Source organism: Petaurus breviceps, unplaced genomic scaffold, assembly GCF_028583685.1.
Source record: "Petaurus breviceps papuanus isolate PSGF00001 unplaced genomic scaffold, PetGlider_PUasm1.0 174, whole genome shotgun sequence".
Lineage (NCBI taxonomy): Eukaryota > Metazoa > Chordata > Mammalia > Diprotodontia > Petauridae > Petaurus > Petaurus breviceps.
The window spans coordinates 32,166,157-32,187,877 of NW_027185761.1; the positions used below are offsets into that span (position 1 = coordinate 32,166,157).

The 21,721-nt window shown below is 38.2% G+C and overlaps 1 protein-coding gene across 1 annotated transcript in view; it reads right to left on the bottom strand.

Annotated features, from left to right (window-relative positions):
* LRRN1 (leucine rich repeat neuronal 1) overlaps positions 1 to 21,721 on the bottom strand; it is a 49,981-nt gene that overhangs the window by 27,046 nt on the left and 1,214 nt on the right. The gene's annotated exons all lie outside the window — the stretch shown is intronic.

A 21,721-nucleotide genomic window follows, 5' to 3' on the forward strand; every position in this document is an offset into this window, starting at 1 on the left:
CTAGAAGACCACATGTGGCCTCGAGGCAGCAGGTTCTACACCCCTGATGTAGGTAATGCTTTATGGTTTGCAAAGCACTTTACAAAGGACTTTATCTCATTTGATCCTTACAACAACCCTGAGAGGTGAGTGCTATTATTATATTACAGGTGAGGAAACTGAGAGAGACTTGCCCGGGTTTCACAGCTTTTAAGTAACATGAGAATGAATTTGAACTCTGGTAGATCTTCCTGACTTTGGTAATAGTAGTCATAGTAGTAGATTCAAGAAAAAAAAAAGACAAAATACTATGATCTGTCAAAGCTTGAACGTCTGGGGTGATAGGTGGTCTCTATTAACAATATTTTTTCCATTTTAAACATGAATCAGCTTTTATAAGATGACTATGATGCTCATACATCACTTTGAGTAATGACAACATGGATACCAGGTAGTTTAGATACCTCAAAGACTAATGTTCTCTATTTATGGATTATATGCTTGTACCGTATAATTACAAGATCTTTAGATTGAAAGCCCCTGTAAAAACAAATGGGGCAGACAAACCTTATTGCAGAGAAATTAGATATTACTTTGGAGATCTTGGGAAATTATAACTTTACTACAATATCCAGAACAAACCACCCACTAACTGGCTCCTATAGAAGCACAGGGGAATGACCAGGATCACGTTGGGAAGAAAAATGTGTCAGTCTAATAACAGATATATCTTAGAGAAACAAGAGGGGTGGATCTGGAGGTAATCCGTAAAACAAAGGTAGCATCTATCGATTAGAGTTCTAAGAGTCCCTAGAGATTGGTTAGTTAACAAATATCTACCAAGTACTTACAATGGCAGCTAGAGGCGATGTCTAGAACTCTGAGCCTGGAGTCAGGAAGACTCAAGTCAAATTTGGCCTCAGACACTTACTAGCTAGTATGACCTTGGCCAAGTCATTCAACCTCTTTTTGCCTCAGTTTCTTCAACTGTGAAATGAGGACAATGAGTCCCTACCTCCCAGGGTTGTTGTATGGATCAAATGACACAATATTTGTAAAGCACTTAGTGTAGTGCCTAACACCTTCTTGTTGTTCAGTCCTGTCCAGCTCTTTGTGACCCCATGGATCATAATACACCACCCCAATATTCTCCATGGGATTTTCAAGGCAAGGATACTGGAGTAGTTTGTCATTTTAAATTAAATTAAAAGCAAATTAAAAAGATTAAAGCAATAAATAAATAAAGCAAAAAATAAATAAAAAAGATTAAAGCAAACAAGTGACTTGCCCAGGGTCATCTCTGTGCCTAGCACATTGTAGGTACCCTATAAGTGCCATTATTGTTGTTATTATCACTGCTATTGCTATGTGCAAGGAACTGCCCCAAGCACTGGGCTCACTAGTGAGCCAATTCTTATGTTATAAATAAGGAAATGGAGGCCCAGAGAAGTGAATATTGACCAGTATTATATAGCCATCCAAGTTAAAAAGTCTGCTTTTTTTCTCTTTTTTTTTCTTTTTGGAGGGTAATTGGGGTTAAGTGACTTGCCCAAGGTCACATGGCTAATAAGAGTTGTGTCTGAGGCAGGATTTGAACTCAGGTCCTCCTGACTCCAGGGCTGGTGCTCTATTCACTGTGCCACCTAGCTGCCCCAAAAGCCTGCTTTCAAGGCCATATGCTCTTGTCTCCAAATCCATTGCTTTCACTCCCTGGGATGGCTCACTCTGGAATCCCCTTCCCTTGCGTCTTTCTAGATTCTCAACTTTTGGCAGTGGGAGAGAGAGCCGAAGGCTGCCAAGACACCATTCTACCTTTTGTTCACACAGCTGCCAATCGGTTGACATTGGTAACTCATGCTGCTGATGCTAGAGTGTTTGGCCCAAGTAACTCAAACAAGGGTGGAATTTGCACCTTGGCAATCATCTGTACACCATCCTAGGGCTCCACCTGTTTGGAGGTCATGGTGACACAAATGGCTTTCCACTCCTCCCTCAAGTCTCATCTCTAACATGGGTTGTTCTCTTAACTCCCCAAAGGTCAAGAAAATCCAGTGCTCCTGCCTGGAAAAACTTCAAAACTGGGGCTGAGCCAACGGATGCTGTGCTTCCAATGTGGTCCCCAGGGCAGCAACTATGGCTCTGAAGTTTCTCCAGAAGCAAAGTTTCCCTTAGGGATCCCTGAGGGGCCAGGGCAATTGCCTACGGAAATCTTAAGTGGTACAATTCTGATCGTGCTGATGTACTCAATTCTAAGTGTAATGTCACTCAGCAGATGAGGGGTGAGTATTCTTGTACAATAGTAACCCACCATTCTCTTGGCTCCTGTTAGATAAAGAAAGAAAGGAGGCAAGAGTACAGGACGAAAGGAAAGATGACAGGTTCCCAAGACTTAAACTTCCTAGCCTCCTGGGACCCATGACCAAGGCATCCCTAAGAGAAGAGGGGCGGGGCCAAGAATAAGGCTCTTGGTATTCACTGGGCTCAAGCCCTTGCATAGTTCGGCAGCATTATGTAGCATACAAAACACCACGGGGGCACACAGAACACAAGGAAACATGAACAGTGGCAAAGAATCAGTATTTATCACCTGTCACCTTTGTGCCTGGGCACCCAAAAACCATTCTGAAACACGAGACTGGGTGCTTCTTACCTGGCTTTTTCTCATCTTTTAAGGACAGTTAGATCTGTAAGAAGATTATAATAGCCCAGACTGTTAATATTAGGAAAGACGTCCTGTTTCTTCCAGCTTTTTATATCGATTATGAGTGGCCCTGGTATGGGATAGAGAAGCTGGTGTCCTCAAGACTTCTGGTAGCAGCTGCCTTCTCACCTGAAAACTGCCCAGCTCTACTGCTACTATTTTTGCCTTCCTTATTATAGCAATGTGGTCGACCCACAACTGAAAAGAAATCAGCAATGTATTCCTTACTCTCATGTGAGCTGTTTTCATAAAAGTAGAGTGTCAATAATGTATCCTTGACATTCATCACTGGTTAAACTTCTTCCATAAACACAGTAGAATGAAAAGAGTTATAGAATCAGAAGACCTGGATTCAGTTCCTGCCTCTGATGCTTCCTACTTTTGTGACCTTACACAAATCACTTAACTTCCATGGTCCTCAGTTTCCTCATAAGTAAAGTGAGGGGGTTGGACGATAATGTCTCTGAAATCCCTTCCAGCTCTGTATCTGTAATCCTATCATAGAACTTAGGGATGGCTAGGTGATGCAGTAGATAAAGCACTAGTGTGGAATCAGCAAGATGTGAGTTCAAATCCAGTCTGAGATATGAACTAGATGTGTGACTCTGGACAAGTCACTTAAACCCTGTTTGCCTTAGTTCCTCACCTGTAAAATGGGGATGCCCTGGAGAAGGGAGTGGCAAACCCCTCTAATATCTTTGCCAAGAAATCACCATGGACAAAATCCATGCAATCATGCAGACTCAGAACTGAAAAACAATCACAGAGCTTAATGTTTTCTCCATTTTGGTGGGGTTCGACTATTGCTTGACAAATAGTGATGAATTCCAACTTGGAAATTCTAACTTGAAAGCTGGAATTCCTTAGCCAGAAAGGAGGAATATGAAAGGGTATCTAAGAAATCTAATAATTTTTGAGATAATGTATTGTGGAGGTGAGAATACTGGACTGGGAATTAGGTGGCCTAGGTTCTCATTCTGATTTTCTTACTTTGGGGGTATTATTTCACCTGCCTGGGTCTTAGTTTCCTTTGTGTAAAATGAGTGTTGGACTAGGGGATCTCCAATGTTCCTTTAAAGCTCTGACATTGTGTTTATTATCTGGGGATTTTAAGACATACACACAACAGAACCATGAGAAATGTTGCCCATTATTTTCCTTCTTCCTTGAGATAGAACAAGAGAATGTGGGCTTAAGCTTCAGCAGGAGAATTTCATTTAAGATCAATGAACCTCTTTGAAGTAAGAATTGAGGAACATATTGAAAAGTCTAATAAAGCTTGTGAAAGTGTTGTACTTGGAATTTAAAGAGAAGAGTAAACTTTGCCTTAGAAGACTTAGGTATATAAAGGCAGTAGACAGAACTAGAGAAGCCCTTGAGGGTCTCATCAGAACCCTAACCTATATGTTAAAATCAGGAGGAGAAATGATCAACAATAGTTAACATTTCTTTATTGGTTTTTATTTACAAAGAATTTTTTTCACAGACATTACGTCATTTGGTCTTCCCTATAATCTTTTGCTGCCTTATCTCTGAGTGGTTAATTCTCTTGCTCAAAATCACACATCTAGAAAGATGTTCCTAGACTTGACCTCCTGAATCAGACTTCCTGAATACTAGGGGAGCTCTCTTTCCTTTATGTCAGTCTATAACTCAAGGAAGAGTTCGATCTTTCTTGTAGTTTTTCTCCACGGACTCTGGTATTCCCATTAGTAATATAACTACCCAATGAAAAACTGTTGATGTCAGATATTTTGCTTTTCTTCTTAGAAGTAATAGGGGAGAAAGGATATTCTTCTATGGAATATAGCTACCCTTAAGTTTGGTCCAAACTGAAATTTGGTGATATGGCCAGATTTTCCCTAGCTGGGAAGAATATACTGTAGCACAAAGAGAAGTTGATTCCAGAAATCAAGTGGAATGAAGGCAGAAAAAGAATTTTTAAAGAAGCAGATGTAAGGACCATTTTTTCCCTTTGTTTTAAGAGGAAAAAAGAAATAGATGACTTGCCATCATGGAATTACAAAAAAGACATTGAAATTCATGTGATTGAAAATTTGAAAATAAGAACAAAAACAAGAAAATAAAATGAAAAAGCATATGTATATATATATAATTCCTTCATATTTATTTCTTAATTTTAATCTCTACAATTTTTACTAGTTAAAATCAATTCATTTTAATTGTTTTCTATAGTTTTAATAATCTTTCTCTAATATGACTATATGAAATAATTATTTTGTAATTAATAGCATGATTAGACATTAAACAAAAGCTAAATCTTTATTTTGACAATCCAAGTCTGCCTATGAGGCCTCTTTCTATTACTTTATTTTAGGCACCACACAGCCTACTGCTGAACATTTGTACTCCAAGTGTAGGATTTCCATGCTATATTAATAAAATGTCATATTGTATGTCATATTGTACCAGTTACTAAGAGAGTTTCTAATTATTCAGGAGTTCAATGTCCTGGGGTATAAACGCACCAATAAAATAGATTCACAATGGAAGGCATGAAAATTTCAGTGGAAAGACTCTGTTAATATCAAGCTATGGATTTGGAAGTCAACCAGCTCAAGTTCCAATAAACTGTATCACGATTGTTTTGCTTCCAGATGGAATTATATTATAGTTTATATTGATGAGGAGTTAGTTTCACTAATATAATGGTGACCATATTTTCATATTTTATTTTGGAGGACCTGATGGTCCTTTGCTATGAAGAGTGTTCTGCGTCACCTAATTATTTTTTGATCAATAATAATCTGAGTATTTGCTAGTATTTTAAGAAAATACTTATTTTTCAAAAAAATCATACAAAAATGATCCATCTCTTTACTTTCATCCTAGATTTGACAATAACTCCTTAGTGAATATGTTAAATGGAAGGCTTAAATATGGATGGCTTAAATTTTAGAATGAGAAAGTATCAAAAGTAGATCTATGTTCACATGAAAACATGACCTTAAAAGTGAGAAAAAGATGTCGAGAGGTGAATGCTTCATTAGCAAAGAAGCTCTTAGTAGTCAAGGTAAAAGCGTCAAAAAGGGTCCATGATGTGGTAGAGAAAGTGTTAGACCTAAGGGAGTTCTGATTGTGAATGACACCTCAGGTGGACACATTAGCTATGTGACCAGTTGAACAAATCATTTTATCTTCCTAAACCTGTTTTTTCATTTTAAAAATGGAGTACAAAAATACCTCTAGCACCCAACCTCATTGGGCTATTGATCAAAAGAACTAACCTGTGTAAAGCCCTTTGCAAAATTTTAAAGAGCCATCTAAATGTTAGCTATTAGGATCATACAGCTGGCAAGAAGGGAATTTAAAAGACCTTACAGTCAAATTCTCTCACTTTACAGTTATAGAAACTGAGGCCAAGAGAGATTATGTGATTTGCTCAAGGTTCCACAATGGCATAGTGGCAGAACCAGGATTTCAAGAGTTCCTCTTACTCCAAATCCAGTGTGTTTCCATGGCACTATGCCAATGAACACAAAATGTATTTCTCTATAATAAACTTGACTAATTTTTGTTTTAGAAAATTCACAGTGAGGAAACTCTCTTTACCAATATGAGTCCACTCCTGCTTTGCAATTTATAATCTTAGAGAATGGCTTAGAGCAGAGGCATTGAACATGCAACCCAGCCCACAACACTCCCCAAGTGCAGAGCAAACCAGCTTAAAATATGGTTCTTAGCTGGGTTTCAATGTGTTGATGTATTAATGAAAAAAAATGTGGTTTTCTAAGTCAATATGTGACTTGCAGGGATCCTTATGTACCTTTAGTGCTGCCCTAAAAGTCTGGTCCCCTTTAGTGATCAGATTGTTGAATCTGACACAACTGGTTTAGAGGTTAAGTGTCTTGTCCAGGATCACTAAGCCAGGATACATCGGAAACAGAGCTTAGACCCAGGTCTTCACAATTCAGAAGCATGCTTGCTTTCCCCTCCAATACCCTACCTCTGTTGTTTTGTTAACAGAGCAAAGCCCATTCTAACTTTCTGGAAATATTTATTTCTGGATTCATGTCAACCTCTTAGAATAACAAACTTGGCTTTAAGGCTCTTTCTTAAGTCATTTACCTTTGAACATTGGTTCCTTGTGAATACTGAATGCATCTGCTTTTAGCTCATCTGACTTAGGGCAAGCCTGCAAGTAACTTCCAAAGAGGGTGTGGTAAAGAGGAAGTCAGTTTATATGCACCTTTCATATACTTGTGGGCCTGTGTTCACACTGTACTAGGTGCTTTACAAATAGTATCTCATTTAAGCTTCAAAACAACGGTGTGAGATCACTACTATCTATTATGATCTTCATTTTATAGCTGAGGAAACTGAGGCAGACAGCTGTTAAGGGATTCTCTCAAAGTCACAGAGCTAGTGAGAGTCTGAGGCAGAATTTGAATACATCTTCCTTCCTCCAGACCTAGCAGTTTATCCATTGTTCCACCTAATAGCTGTAGGAGATGTAGGAGATGTGGGAGCCTGGGCTGAATATGCAATCCTAGATCATATTGTATATTAAAAGTAATTCCCTGACATAAGCTTATTTTCTTATAATTCATCATTTTCAATCCAAAGTAGAGTATATAAAATTTCAATTAGCTGGAAGCTTCTCAGATATTGGGTTCTAGTTAACTGAGGTTTTTAGTATAATTGTATCTATAGGCAAAATCACATGAAATTTGGGAATAATTTCTTGCTGTTTCTCCTCTATGTTGGTATTTGTACATTTGAAACTAATGAACCAATGCTACAAGGGATTAGCTTGCCAATGATCTGAGTACCATAAATCTGACACCGGGCATTAGTAGGGTAGATTTTGGATTATACAGTTTAGGTCTTATGGAATCAAATGGTTCAGACATAACAGCTGAGAACATTAAAATGACAGAAGGTGCTGTAAGTCAGTTTATCCTGTTCACTCTCCCTATTTCACACTTTTATGAAAGCAAAAGTAAAGTCAAACATTCTAAGCTCTGTATCATGTCGAGTCAAAGACAGAAGAATGACCTTGGAGGGGTCATTGTACACCTCTGGGTGGGCCTCAGGATCCTCATCTGTAAAAAATGAGAGGATTGTCCCAGATGGTTGCTTGGTTTCCAACTCTCTGTATAAGATCCTCTGATTTACTAAGTCAAGAGATCATCACATTTCCTTGGCTTTGTTACTTTTGGCACTCATTTTTTCATGTCAATCTCACTTCTCAAACTCGTCTCCACCCCTAGTATGGGGAATGCCACATCAGGAAAGGATTAAGTTTTTGACAAGAATTTAAACCAATGTAAAGTGAAATTTCTTGATACCACTGGTGTTGGGGACAGGAGTGTCAATCCCTAACCCTATTGTGACTTTTTTCAATCACAGCAGTTATGTTCTAGAAGCATTATTAGGACTGTAGAAGATGTGGATTGGGGTAAGTAAATATATAGAATTGTGTAGGACACATACACACATATGTATGACACACACCCCTATATACATACATCTTCATATATATATACACACACATATCATATATAGATTCATCTAGATTTTATAAACCACATATAAAACCTTGTCTATGTAATATACACACATATGTGCAAGTGTAATGTACACATTCAGTATCAATATGTGTAAACATGTAGATCCATCCATCCAGATGTAAACTGCATATATTACCTATATATGCATATATAGTCTAGGTTTTATATATGATCTATCTATAGAACCTAGGCAATCAATTATAGATAGTGAATATATATGTGATATATGATTGCATAGACCATTGTATCAATTGTATATATACAATGAATAGTATAAATAATTCCATTTATAGATTTTATAGACTATATAATATATATGTCATGTATTCATCATCATCTATGATTGTCTAGTTTTTAATTTATTTTGTGTAAGTATATGCAGGTATCGTATGTGTGCTCATATGACACACCTTATACATATTCTTTATTTATGACTGCCTAGTTTTATAGATCATATATGTATATTCACACACATGTAATACACACATGCCCATATAGTGTGTTGGTAAAGTGGAAAAAATGCTGGATGTGAAGGGAGGAGGCTGTGGTTCAAAGCCTACTTCTGCTGGTTACTACCTGGGGGTTCCATCTCTGGCCTGTAGTTTCCTTATCTGTGAAATGAGTGGGGGAACAGTTTTTGCACCAGAAGGCCCCTATCTCTTCCAGCTCAAAATCTATGATTCTAGTGAAATGAGATATTTTTACTAGGAAAAAATGTTGGCTCTAGAGACACAGAAGTTCTGGTTTAATTCCCTATTTTCCCTTCTTTGGAAGCTCATCATCTAATTCCAGAAGTAGAAGACTCTCTCAGGGGCAGTTACTAGATGAAATGGTGCTGAGAGTATGGGTTTGGAGGAAGACCTCAGTTTGAATTTGACCTCAGAAATACATTAGCTATGTGACCTTGGGCAAGTCATTTAACTTCTGTCTGCCTCAGTTTCCCCTACTGTAAAACAGGGATAATAATAACATCCATTTCACAGAGTTCTTGTAAGGATCAAATGAGATAATATCTGTAAAGCCTCCATCCCTGGAGTGCAAACCCTCTTCACCATCTTCTCTTGTAATTCCTAGCTTCCTCTGAGACTCAGCTCAAATACCACCTTTCCCAGAAAGTCCTTCTTGATCCCTCCAGCAACTAGGGCCTCCCCTGCCCATACATATATCTTTATATACATACATATTTGTCCATGTATGTATACACACATAAACACATATGTGTGTATGTGCATGTGCCGTTTCTCTCTTGAATGAACCATAAGATGCTGGGGAACAAAGTGTGTTTCATTTTTATTTTTGTAACCCTGGTACCAGGACTATAGTGGGCACTTAACATGCTTTCTAATTGAGAACATAGCATTTTGTTTTATTATAGATGCTGCTATTCACTCTACTTGGAACTTAGATAATTTCTTTTAAAATTCCTGTGGGACAACTCCATTAAGTCAAAAGGGAGCACCAGGATCTAAGGCCATGATACACCAGTAAGAACCTAATACACCTTGCTTGTTATCTCTTCACTGCTCACAATCCGTTAATAGCTCCCTATTAAATAGCTTGGCATTCAGTGAAAAGATTGGGGCAGCAAGGTAGCTCAGGGGATAGACTGGCAGGCTTAGAATCAGGAAGACCTGAGTTCATATTTGCCCTTAGATATTTACTAACTGTGTGACCCTGGGCAAGTCACTCAAATTCTATCTGCCTCAGTTTTCTCATCTGTAAAATGGAGCCAACAATAGCATCTGCCTTCCAGGTTGGTGCGGGGATCAAATAAGATAATAATTATAAAGCACTTAGCAGCGCTGGGCACATAGTAGGCAGTATATAAATGTTTGCTATCGTTATTAATCCCTTCAAGTATTTTGCCATATATTCAAACTATAAATTTAATATTTTGCTTCTATCTTTTTTTGGGGGGGAGTAATTGATCTAGAAATAGTAAATACCAAGGAAAGATTTATGTTGGAGCATGACATATGGGCATTCAGACATTTCTGCCTGTTCCTGCTACTGCTGAGATACAGGGAGACTAATATAGGAGAAAATGTAGAAAACCTTTACCAGTCATGCTTAATTTAATGCTCGTACCTTCCCTCTGAGATCATTGCCAGTCTATCTCATATATATCTTGTTTGTACGTAGCTGTTCGCGTGTTGTCTCCCCCAGTAGATTGTAAACCCTTTTGAGGGCAGGGAATGTTTTTTGTGTTTCTTCATATATTCAGTGCCTGCTAGTACGGTGTCCATAAATGTTGGCTAATTTGATTTGAATTTTTAAGGGTACAAAGTAACTATTTGTGAATTTATTAGTTGATATGGACGTTCCCTTTTATTGGAAACTACAGTTTAACCCACATAGCCTAAGTTCATTCCTATGTACACAACACTAGGCTAGGCATAAGGGGAGAGGTGCAGGGATAGATGTCAAGGCTGCCTTACTACAGGGACTGTAGTTCTTGCCTTCATTGGGATTATAGTCAATTGTTGGTTGTTATTGCTGTGTTTGTCCTTCTTTCTCTAAGAGGACCATGACATCAGGGAAATAATGACATGACATGCAGTTGACTTGGATTTAAGTGAAGCAGGGCTGTGCAAGGTCACCAGCCTCACTTTCTCCTCCAGAGTCATCTGGGTCCAATGACCAGATATTCATCAGGATGACTAGAGACAGCCCAGGACACACTGGGAGACCCTGGCTCTCGCAGGCTAAGGTCTTTTCAGGTTCTCACTTTGAGTGACGTAATGCCCATTCAGTGAATAGGCCTCCTTAAGAAGTTAATCAAGGGGAAGGGGGAGGGGGGGTCCCTCAGGCTTCCTGGCCAAAGGAGAAAGAGTTACTATTTGGTATTTACATTCACTCTGTGCTAGGAGCAGGGACCTATTGTCTAATCTTTGAATAGCCTCTCCTCTCTTTCTTTACCTGGGGGGTACTCTGCCCAGGAGAGGATACATTTCCTTGGCCAAAAGCTGCCTTTTTCCTTTGGGTTGACTGGCTACATTTCTTGATGAAAGACCAAGCCTTAAAAACAGTGGATTGGGACAATATCATAGGCTAATAGGATAGAATTACAGTTGGAAGGGATCTCAGAGGTCTTTTAGCCCAGCTCCCTTGTTGTACAGATAAGGAAACTGAGGCTCAAATCAGTTAAGTGACCTGCCCAAGGTCACACAGGTAGGGCCACATATCATAGTTATTTTTATATAGATGGATACATTATATATCATGAGAAAGAAAGTGCTAAGCCTCTGGCGCTGGTTTGGGGCAGAAATCAGAAAAAGCCTAAGGGAGGAAGAGGCATTTGACCTGGGCTTCATAGGTAAAAAAAAAAAAAAAAAAAAAAAGGAAGGGTAAGATGTCAATGTTTTGGAATCAGGGGGAAGGAAGAGCAACCCAAACACAGGAAATTGCATGAAGAAAGGTAGTTGTGAATGGAGGAGTATGGGGGATATGGAGAGGGGGTGGCCCAGATCATGGAAGGGAATAAACATTCATTAAGCACCTACTATGTACCAGGCACTATGCTAAGTTCTTTTTACAACTATTATCTCATTTGATCCTCACAGCAACCTGGGGAGATAGGTAACTATGATCATCTCCATTTTACAGTTGAGGAAATGGAGGCTAAGTTACTTGGCCAGGGTCACACTGCTAGTAAATGTCTGATGCTGCTTTTGAATTCAGGTCTTCCTGACTCCAGGTCAGGTGCTCTATGTGCTGTGCCACCAGCTGCCAGATTACATGGAGAGAAGACTGGAAAGGTGGAAGGGTTTCAGATTTTAGAGCCTTGAATGCCAAGCTAAAGAGTTTCCACTCTCTTTGGCAGGGGGCTGGGCAGGACAACAATAGCAAAGCAAGATGTTCTTCTATTGTGTTTTTCTCAGTGTTAAGTCTTCATCAGGCACACATATTCCTTTCTGAAATCACAAATGATACTGTAGGAACTTATCTTCCTTGCCTCATAAACTCTTTAGTATTTTCTTCTAAGGAAAGGGAATTGTACCATATAAAAGGTAAATGAGCTCTTTTCTACTCTCAAAACAAACCTGTGAAACAAAATAAAGATAATGATAAGAACTCTAATTATACATTTAGTTTTCTTAGGGTTTTCTTTTCACTCTCTAAGATCATAATTTAGAGAGGAGTTGCCATTCAGCATTGGCTAGGAGGTTCCCGATGACAGTGAATTCTTAGGTCCTTAACACCCCCCCACCCTCCATACCTCCTTCTTTAAAAAATAATGAGGTCATTTGATTATTTCTGCAATTGTTAAAGACAATAATCTTAGGAAGAATGGTACTCGTTTCTATCTTTTCCTTGTTTAATAAAAAAATATGAGATTTATATATTTAAAGACACTTTTAGGCAAGAATTCCATAAATGAATTTGAAGTATCATGGCAATGGCTAGAAAAATGTAATTTAAATTACTTGGCTGAGATGTGATTGAAAAAAAAAAGTGCTCTATTACTTAAATGATTTCTTTCGAAAAATTTAAAGGGTGATTCAATAACGTTATTGGTTATAAGAATAATAAATGGATTCCAAAGTTAATAGTGATAAAATGACATGCTGGGATATTTGATAAAATTATTTCTTAATAATAGAATCCTGGAAGTTCAGATATAGAAGGGACTTCAGAGATCACCTGGTATCCTAAAGAAATTGCCCAAGGTCATAGAGGAAGTTCATGGTAGCACTGGAGAAAACCTTGAGATTTGCTGACTCCTGTTCCAGGGTTCTTTTGACTCTTGTTTTTTTGTTTTGTTTTGTTTATATATAAGGCGCTTACCCCACATATCTTAAAACATCTTATATCAAGCCAGTCTTTCAGTGCATTTGTATATCACAGTCATGAGTACTCCTTGGAAATTCAATTCACAATCAAAAGACAGACATTTAATTAAATGTACGATGAAGACATTTTTGATATACTATAATAACAGCAACAACAAATGGATTTATATAGTGTTTTATATTTGCAAAGTACTTTAACATATCATCTAATTTGATTCTCCTCACATAGCTTTGCAAAATAGGTGCTATTACACCCATTTTACAGATGAGAAAGATTAAGTGACTTTCTCTGGGTCACGCATCTTGTAAGTAAGTGCCTTATAAGACAGGATTCAAACTCAGGTCTTCCTGACTTCATGTCACTTCATCACCTATGAGTTTTCCTTTTACTGAGAATGGGTGTGCAACGATCTATCCATTTTACCTGGTACTTTGAAGTCTAGTGAATTCATGAATTTGTGTGATGAATAGCTGAGTCTGGTGGTACAATCTGCCCAGTCTGGACTCACAGGTGTTTTGGTGGGAGATGGAGTCCAGGGATCTGGGCCTCCTTAGCATTGTGTTCTCAGCCCCTCACCTAACTGACCAGAGAAGCTCAAGTTAATGGTCATTTAATTGCCATGTGTGATTTCAGTGTTCTGAAAGATTTAAGGCAGATCCCTAAAGTACCATGCCATTGCTTCAGCTTTGGAATGTTATAGCTTATCATCTTGAATTACAAAACTATGGGAATTAAGAGAACCTGGAGAGGGCATCTGAATTTAACTTTGCAACCCCTCTACTATCAATCTTCTGATATCCAATATGGAGACTGCTGCATGAGATTACCTCCAAGGTCCCTTCCTGCTCTGACAATCTGTGATCCTCCATCTAAGCAGGAAGTCACTTTTATCATCTGAGGTAAATAAAAATCTAACCCACCTTTAAAGATATCCAGAGAAGGCCATTATTTGCCTTCACTGGGTAATTCTTCATGATAAAAGCAGCTTATTTTCATCTTTAGTGCTTTGCTCACACCAACCCTTTAAATCAGGTAATGAAAATATTAATATTCCATCTGAACAGATATGAAAACTGAGGCATAGAATGGTTATGTCTTGCCAAAAGACATGAAGCTAGTCAACAGTAGTTCCAACACTTCAATTCATGACTTCTAATGCCAAATCTAGCCTTTTTCAATGACATTATGAATCACTCTTTAATAAAAAATATGTCCTTTATAGCCAAACGCATGCCTTCCCCCTATTTCATCTTTCTCCTCAATGGAGAATAAAAAAGCACTTGTCAGCATTCATGAGGCAAGTTAAAGATTTAGTTCCTTTCCACTCTTTTCTTCCCCTAGTCCCTCATTCCTTTCTTTATTTTCTGGACTGGCCAACCTAAGGAATCTATTCTGCTATCCAGAGCATTCAAGTTAATTTAACAGTGAGTTCAGGATTGACTTTTATGTGTCTTCTGGGGAGCTTCTAGGTAGCCCAGTGGCACAGGGGATAGAATGTGGCAGTTGGAGAGTGGAAGACCTGGGATTCTGTCTTTGACACTTATGTGACTGGCCAAGGTGCTCAACTTTTTCAAGCCTCAGTTTCTTTCATCAGAAAAATGGGAATAATAATAGTACCTACTTCACAGAGCTGTTCTGATGAACAGATGAGATAATGTATGTATAAAACTTGGCAAATTTTAAAGCGCTATGTAAGCACCAGCTGTTATTATAGATATTTAGGATTCGGCATGTCTCTATTTGGCATTAGTGAGGGCTTGAGAGTCAAGTCACCAAAAACAAATGAATATTCCTCTGTTTCCTGCATGTGTATCCCAGCAGATATGGGGGTGGGACATAGTGGGAATAGAGCTGAACTGAGAATGAGAAAACTGAATGATCACTGACTGTGTGATTCTGATGAGGTCGAGCTCTCTCTGAGTCTTGGCTTCTTCTTCTATAAAAGGGAGATAAAAAAAACACCTGCCCTGTGTCCATTACAAGGTTGCTGGAAAGATCTGAATTAACTATTGCCAAGGGCTTTTCAAGCTGTTGATTGCTATATGAACTGTTGTTATTAACAAGCTATTCCCAATCAGCCACCTTACAAATGGATGCCTTTGATCTCAATGGGGATCAGCTAGGAGTTTAGTGAGATCATTACTCCTGTATGAATCACCTGAAGTACTAATGACTGGGGAACAGGGAGCAGGGTAGCTGAGGTTTCTTTGTTTTTTAACATAGCAGTTGAATTCCTTTTATATGTAATACATACATGTGTTGAGTGTACATATGCATACACATGTATACGCATACGTGTACACATATATAAATATGCAGTCACACAGCTTATATGGATCTGAGCTTTAATACTGTCTTCCTGACTTGGAGTCATGCTACCTTTCATAAACACACATATACATACATGTATATATGCATGTAAGCACACAATATGCATATGTGTATGTATGTGTTTACACACATGTATATACATATATGCATGTATATATACATATGTATATATGAGAAAAATAGCATCATAGTTGTGTGATATCCTTTTCTCTTCCAGCTTATGGATGAACATAGCAGGTAGGGAACAATCATAACTTTTGGAAGCCATAATGTTGAAAGTATCTAACAGGTCTCATGAATCATTACAAAACATCTCTAGGAAGGCAAAGGTTGTTCGGTTTTCTTTTTTGTTTGGAAACACCCATTTTTCAGGTGGGGAAAACTAAAGACCTAAGATTTAAAGGGACATGTTGAAGGTCACAGGCTGATGCATTAGAGGCAGAGCTGAGAACAAAGGCCAGGACAGAAGTCCATGGATTTCAAGCCATCTTAACTCTATACAGGAGTTGATTATAGTGATTATTTTGAATGCAAATTAGGACATGATTATAGGGAAATAACAATGCAGGTCAATGATAGTCTTCATGACTCTAACAATTTTTTTTTTCCTAGAGGGGAAAATTATAGACCAATTAAACCACCTTTCTTTCTTGGTCAAGGCTCTTCCCCTACACCCCCAGGAAGATTCCCTCTTTGTGCTTATTGTTTAACGGAGGGAGAGGATGCTTTGTCTCTTACTCAATATTGTAATAGGTGCTGAATTAATACTTCCCGCTTTCCTTATTTGAATTTTAAAAGGATATGTTAATATATTATTCCAGAAAGGGCAGTGATAAATATGAAGTCAAATTTAAAAAAAATGAATATTTAATGGATAGTATCCTGTAGAGGCCAAGCATCTCTAAAGATGACCCCTTGGAAACCTTAGTCAACTAAAGCCTTATGATTAACCTTTACTGGTCTCTACATTTGCACTGCTAGCCTATCCCCTTATTATCAAAATTTTTTACTCCCATACAGAGGGAGACTAATTTATATGCTCCCTCAAACTTTAAATAGATTCTCTTGAGTGTGAGGTCCACAAAATGTCTGCCACACACACACACAAAAAATAAAAATAAAAGAAACCTTTAGCTTTAGAAGGCTATAGTGTCACACGTGTATTGTTGGTGTAACTATGGTAACCTACAAATGCCACCAGTGTGTCCATTTCATACACAAATGAGGGGACAGCTGTGGAGTCCACATGTCTGCCAATAGAATAATAGATGTGAACAGGGATGGCCTGGGTCAGAAAATTACAACTCATTTATATTAATCAGAGCTTTCACATAACATCCCAGTCTCTGAGCTATAAAATGGAAATGGAAAGGAACATAACATTATGAGGATAATTTTTAGGCAATAGCATTCAAAATAAGCATCCTCAGCAGTTGCAGGAACATTTTATTAGAGTGTTCCAAAGTCAAAGTTGCCGGGACCCTCTGTATATATCAAGTTTCATTATTTCATTTTCTAGGTCTGGCTTCTTGCATTCATCTCAGTAGTGATTTTTAATGGTATTAAATCCATTCACTCTTCTCCAAATTAAACCTTGATATTAGTCACATTATTAAAAGTTTCATTTCCAGAAATATTTTATTCTCATCTCTGAATATTAGATCTGGAAGAAGACCTTTGTGATAATTTAGTCCAATCTCTTCATTTTTCTGATTTATAGAATTCAATGATGCACCCAAGATCATATAGCTAAGTAGGGGCATATCCAGTACAAAATAGAAAATTCCTGGCTCCCAGGTCAATATTCTTTCTACTAACACCTGGTATTTATCAAATTTTAAACTAAACATCTTACATCTTTCCAGAGAGTTTTAGAAAACTATTTAAAAAGTTAAAACCATAATGGATTCATTAACGTATTGTCTTCATTGTTTTGGTAAATAATAAAGTGTAGGATCCCTGATCTGGAAGAGATAGGAATGGTTATCTATCAATACCTCAAACACAAAATCCTGAAAAGTGGTTGTGTAGACACTGAGGTAACAGTTCAGGAAAAAAAAACAAAATTACCTGAGAATAAGCTTAATTGTACTACTAGAGACACAGAGCAAGCATATTGATTGGATTACTTTCAATCACAATATGTACAAAGAAATTTATTGACACTAGCTTTTGCCATCATTAGAGTGGGGCAATTTTTCCCTGAGTCCCTAAAGTATTTAAGTTTTAAGCATAGGACTTAAATGGTATCTTCTTTCTATGCTGCTTTAAGGCAAATGAGACCAAACATATTTAGCTTTGCATGATTTTAACTGCTTAAATGTAATTTCAACTTCATATGCTAAACCTTGCCCTAAATAAATATTAATCAAAGTTCTATTCACTTGTTAAAGATGGTTCCATTGTTTCTGGGAGCTGAAATATGACTCTAAAATGGAATGTTTTATCTCCAGATTGGCTTACACCAAAAATAGATGTTCAGCACCATTTTAAAAAATGTTAAATACAATATTTGAACAACCATATATTAAATTTCAAAATGAATCAGAGAAAACCTATTATTTCATGACTTGAAAATGTGATTCTAAGGCTTTATGAAAGTCTAAAGAAATGAATTTCATACCTTATAATTTACCATATTTTTCTTCATGACCGTAAGATTTCTCCTTGACTTTATAATCAACAAAGTTATTCTAGCAGCCAACTTTCTGGAACTGCAGAAAAATCTGATCAAATTTAATGGCCTGGGGAGTCGAAGACCTTGGATTCAAATCCTGACTCTGTTACTTGTGTGTATGACCTAGCCAAGTTCTTTTCTCTCTCTGGGCCTCAATTTTCTCATCTATAAAATGAATAATTTAGATTCAGTGATCCCCAAGGTCGCTTCTGGTTTGAAATCCCATGATCATAAAAAAGAATCCTCAACCTGTGGTCCATGAGCTTGTTTATTGTTAATGTCTGATAACTGTACTTCAACATAATTTGTTTCCTTTGTCATCCCGTGCATTCTGTGCATTTTAAATGATTATTCGGAGAAGGGGGCCATAGCTTTCGCTAGATTTCCCAAGAGGTCCACAACACAAAAAAAGTTAAGAATTGCTGCTGTTAAACAACTCAGTATTAATGACTATAGCTGGTGAGGTTTAAAAAAAAGTGACTAGCTTCAACAGCATGGGGATACAGGCTAGGTTTGTGGTGGTCCTGGTTGTAACCGTTTCCTTTAATTTTTTCAGAAATCTCTGGCCTGGGCATTATTACCTGTAATTAAAATTCAGAAGTAGGGCGAACAGATGGATCTAATTTCATGAATCCTCCTTTACTTTGTAGAGTGGCTTTTCTAACATTGTTTTACCCTTAACTACTTACTGAGGTCATGTTTTTGAGCTTTTTTTTAAACTTTATATCTATTAAAGAAATGCTTTCTAGAAAAAAGTATAGTAACAACAGCTCCCATTTATGAAGGATCTTATATCTACGAGTTTATTCTGCCATGAGGTAGGTGGTTATTACAGATAAGGAAAATGCAGCCTAAGTGACTTGCTCAGGGTCACATGACTATTGTAAGCCTGGAGTTTGAGCCCATGTCCTTCTTGCCTCTCACCTAGATGCCCTGTAAGGCTAAATCCCAGAAGCAGGTTCACATTTAAATGAGAAGGTCTGGGTAATTTTTAATGCCACCAGAGTTATTTCACAAACACCACCATTTCTTGGTATTAAAAAAAGCTTATTATCTAGTTTAGAAATGTCAAGTTTATTTTGTATATCTTTTCAGTCTATAGGGAAGGTAGTCCCAATTTTCCACATCAACAATAGTGCTCTAGTCTGATTTTTTAAAATTACATATGGCATCTCTAAGACATTCACCCCCTCCCTCCAAACGTACACTTTCTCAGATGATATAGCATTTGTGGCCTATAACTTTTTCTTTCTTTAGATTTGATTCAGTTTATTTTTTTCCCTGAGAGAATGTTGTCTTATGGGTAAAAGGCACTGAACCAGCACAAAATAATTTAAGGAAACATGTAGAGTAGCAGACTAACATCTGTTGTTTTTTCCCCCCTCATAACACTGAACCCTCCAACACAATGCTCTCTTCTTTTTTTATGTCCCTTTCAATGAAGCCATAGAACAGTGAAGCAAACCCCTTCTTGGTGAAGAGAATAGGTCCTTTTACTCTTGGACACTGTTTGAGACTCAACAAAGGAAGAGGCAACTGGTGCTGGCACATTACTAGGTGTATTCACCCAGCCTCACGTGCAGCCCACGCTGCACCCCCTTTGTACCCGATGTTACACAATACCAGGAGGTGAACAGTGCACTGAGTGTTGTCTATCAAGCTAATGTTAGGAAAGATGGAGGGAAGCTCTTGCTTTATTGTCCCTCCGAATCGCACAATTCTCACATACTTCTGCAATCTATGGTGCTTACACCTACATACATACAATGGTCAAGGGACCTGAGAGTGTGGCAATTGTATATCGTTGCCTAGTCTACAGAGTGGGTAGTCATTCATTCAGCAAACATTTATTAAGTTCACATAAGGTCCTGGGGATAACTTGTCCTTAAGGGGCTTACAGAATACTGGAAGCCTGTGGGAGATGGTCAGGGAACGCAACCCTCCTCCTCCCCCCCCCCCCAATTTCAAGAAAGAGGAAGTGCTAATAACTGGTGGGGGGGGGGGGGGGGGGAGGCAGTAGTGCAATCAGGAGAGGCCCCCTATAGGAAGGACCTGGCAAGTGGGGCATGAGCTGTGCTTCGGGAGAAGCTAGAAGCAAGATTTGAAATTCTTTTAGCCAGATGGTTAATGTTTCCAGGGAGGTCACCAGCAATGTTAGTAACTACACAACTATACAAAATAGAGATCTTTGCATGTGTCTGTCTGTCTGAGTGTGTATGTAGGGATGGTAGCCCACCCTAAATGTTACCGCTTTCTTCATAAACCTTTGATCTCACACCATGCCCCTTAGATGCTCAGTTTCCCTGTAATGAATGATTATATTCCTAGCACCTGGGACAGTGCCTTACACATAGCGTAGGCTTAATACCTGTACCATACATTTAACTAATCTGAAAAAGAATGTTGATGAAACCACTTCCCACCATCAAAAGCAACTTTAAGTGAACACTGCTTCATAAAAATCTATATTTGCTGGTCCACAGAGTAATGTATCAATATTACACAAGATGCAAACAGCCAGGTAGAGAGTAAGCTTTACTTTTGAGCTTTTATAATACAATAGCACTCAAAGAATTTGGCTCCTGAATAAAGGTGACAGCAAGCCATACAATTCCCAAACAGAAAAACTCACACTGCGCCTTTATTCCCTTTTCTTAAGGACCATTGTTGACTGAAGACTCCTTGTCTTTTAAAATTCCTTCATGTGAATGGATGAGGCAAGACATCTGCCAGGATACACTCACATTTGCATGCAAATCAGAGACTTAGGGACACACATGCTCCTGGTAGCCAAACATTACTTCTACTCTATATTTATGGTGTTCATACTTCGTTCCTGGACTTTCTATTCTCACCATGAACTAATTCTTAAAAAAAAAAAATGCAAAATAGCATGTTGGATAAGCTCTCTAGCGTAGGGAGATGATGTGAAATCCTGAGAATATAACGGCTAAAAGAAAAGCAAAAGCCCTTTTCTCCAGAAAACTACATGTAAAAAGTTATTTTAGCAGATTAGTTTGTTATTGGACTATTACAGAAATTAGAAAAAGAAATGTTTCTCTCAAAGTCTTGCCTTTCTGTATCAGGTGAGTTTCTCTGAGCTATTATACACTGTGGTATAAGCAGATGCACTGGCATCATGAGTGTAGGGCTGCACTGTTAACCCTTGAATGAGATGTAATCTAAGAGTCAGTCTAAGGCACTAAGCTGAGACACCGCCCCCACTTTCTTGGTAATCATAGTCCCTCAAACAGACCCAATGGATGATAACATTTATTGCTGAACTTTTTTTTTTTAACTATGCAGAGACGTTTTTATAGTTAATCCCACCCAGACAAACAGTTCTTTAGAGAAGGAATTGAAGAGAAAAGAAAGGAGGGATGCTCATTTTGCTCTTTGGCATTCTCTCCTATGCACTTCTCTCCGGGCAGTACAAAGGACACTTGCTGGCAAACTTTCCTTACTGACTTCTCTGATGGAGTGAGGTTGGCAGCAGTGTCCATACAGCTCCTCTAGAAGATGCTTCCCTAAAATCACAGGCATCCTTCGACCGTGGGCTCCCCAACTACCCTCTCTAGGTTGAGCTATTAACTAAAGAGAAAAATGCACTCCGACAGACTCAAAATGTTTCCAGGTGTGCCCGTTCCGATCTTGTCTGTTTCGTGGCTCAGAACCTCTCCCCTCCTCATCTCGGCACCTTCTTCC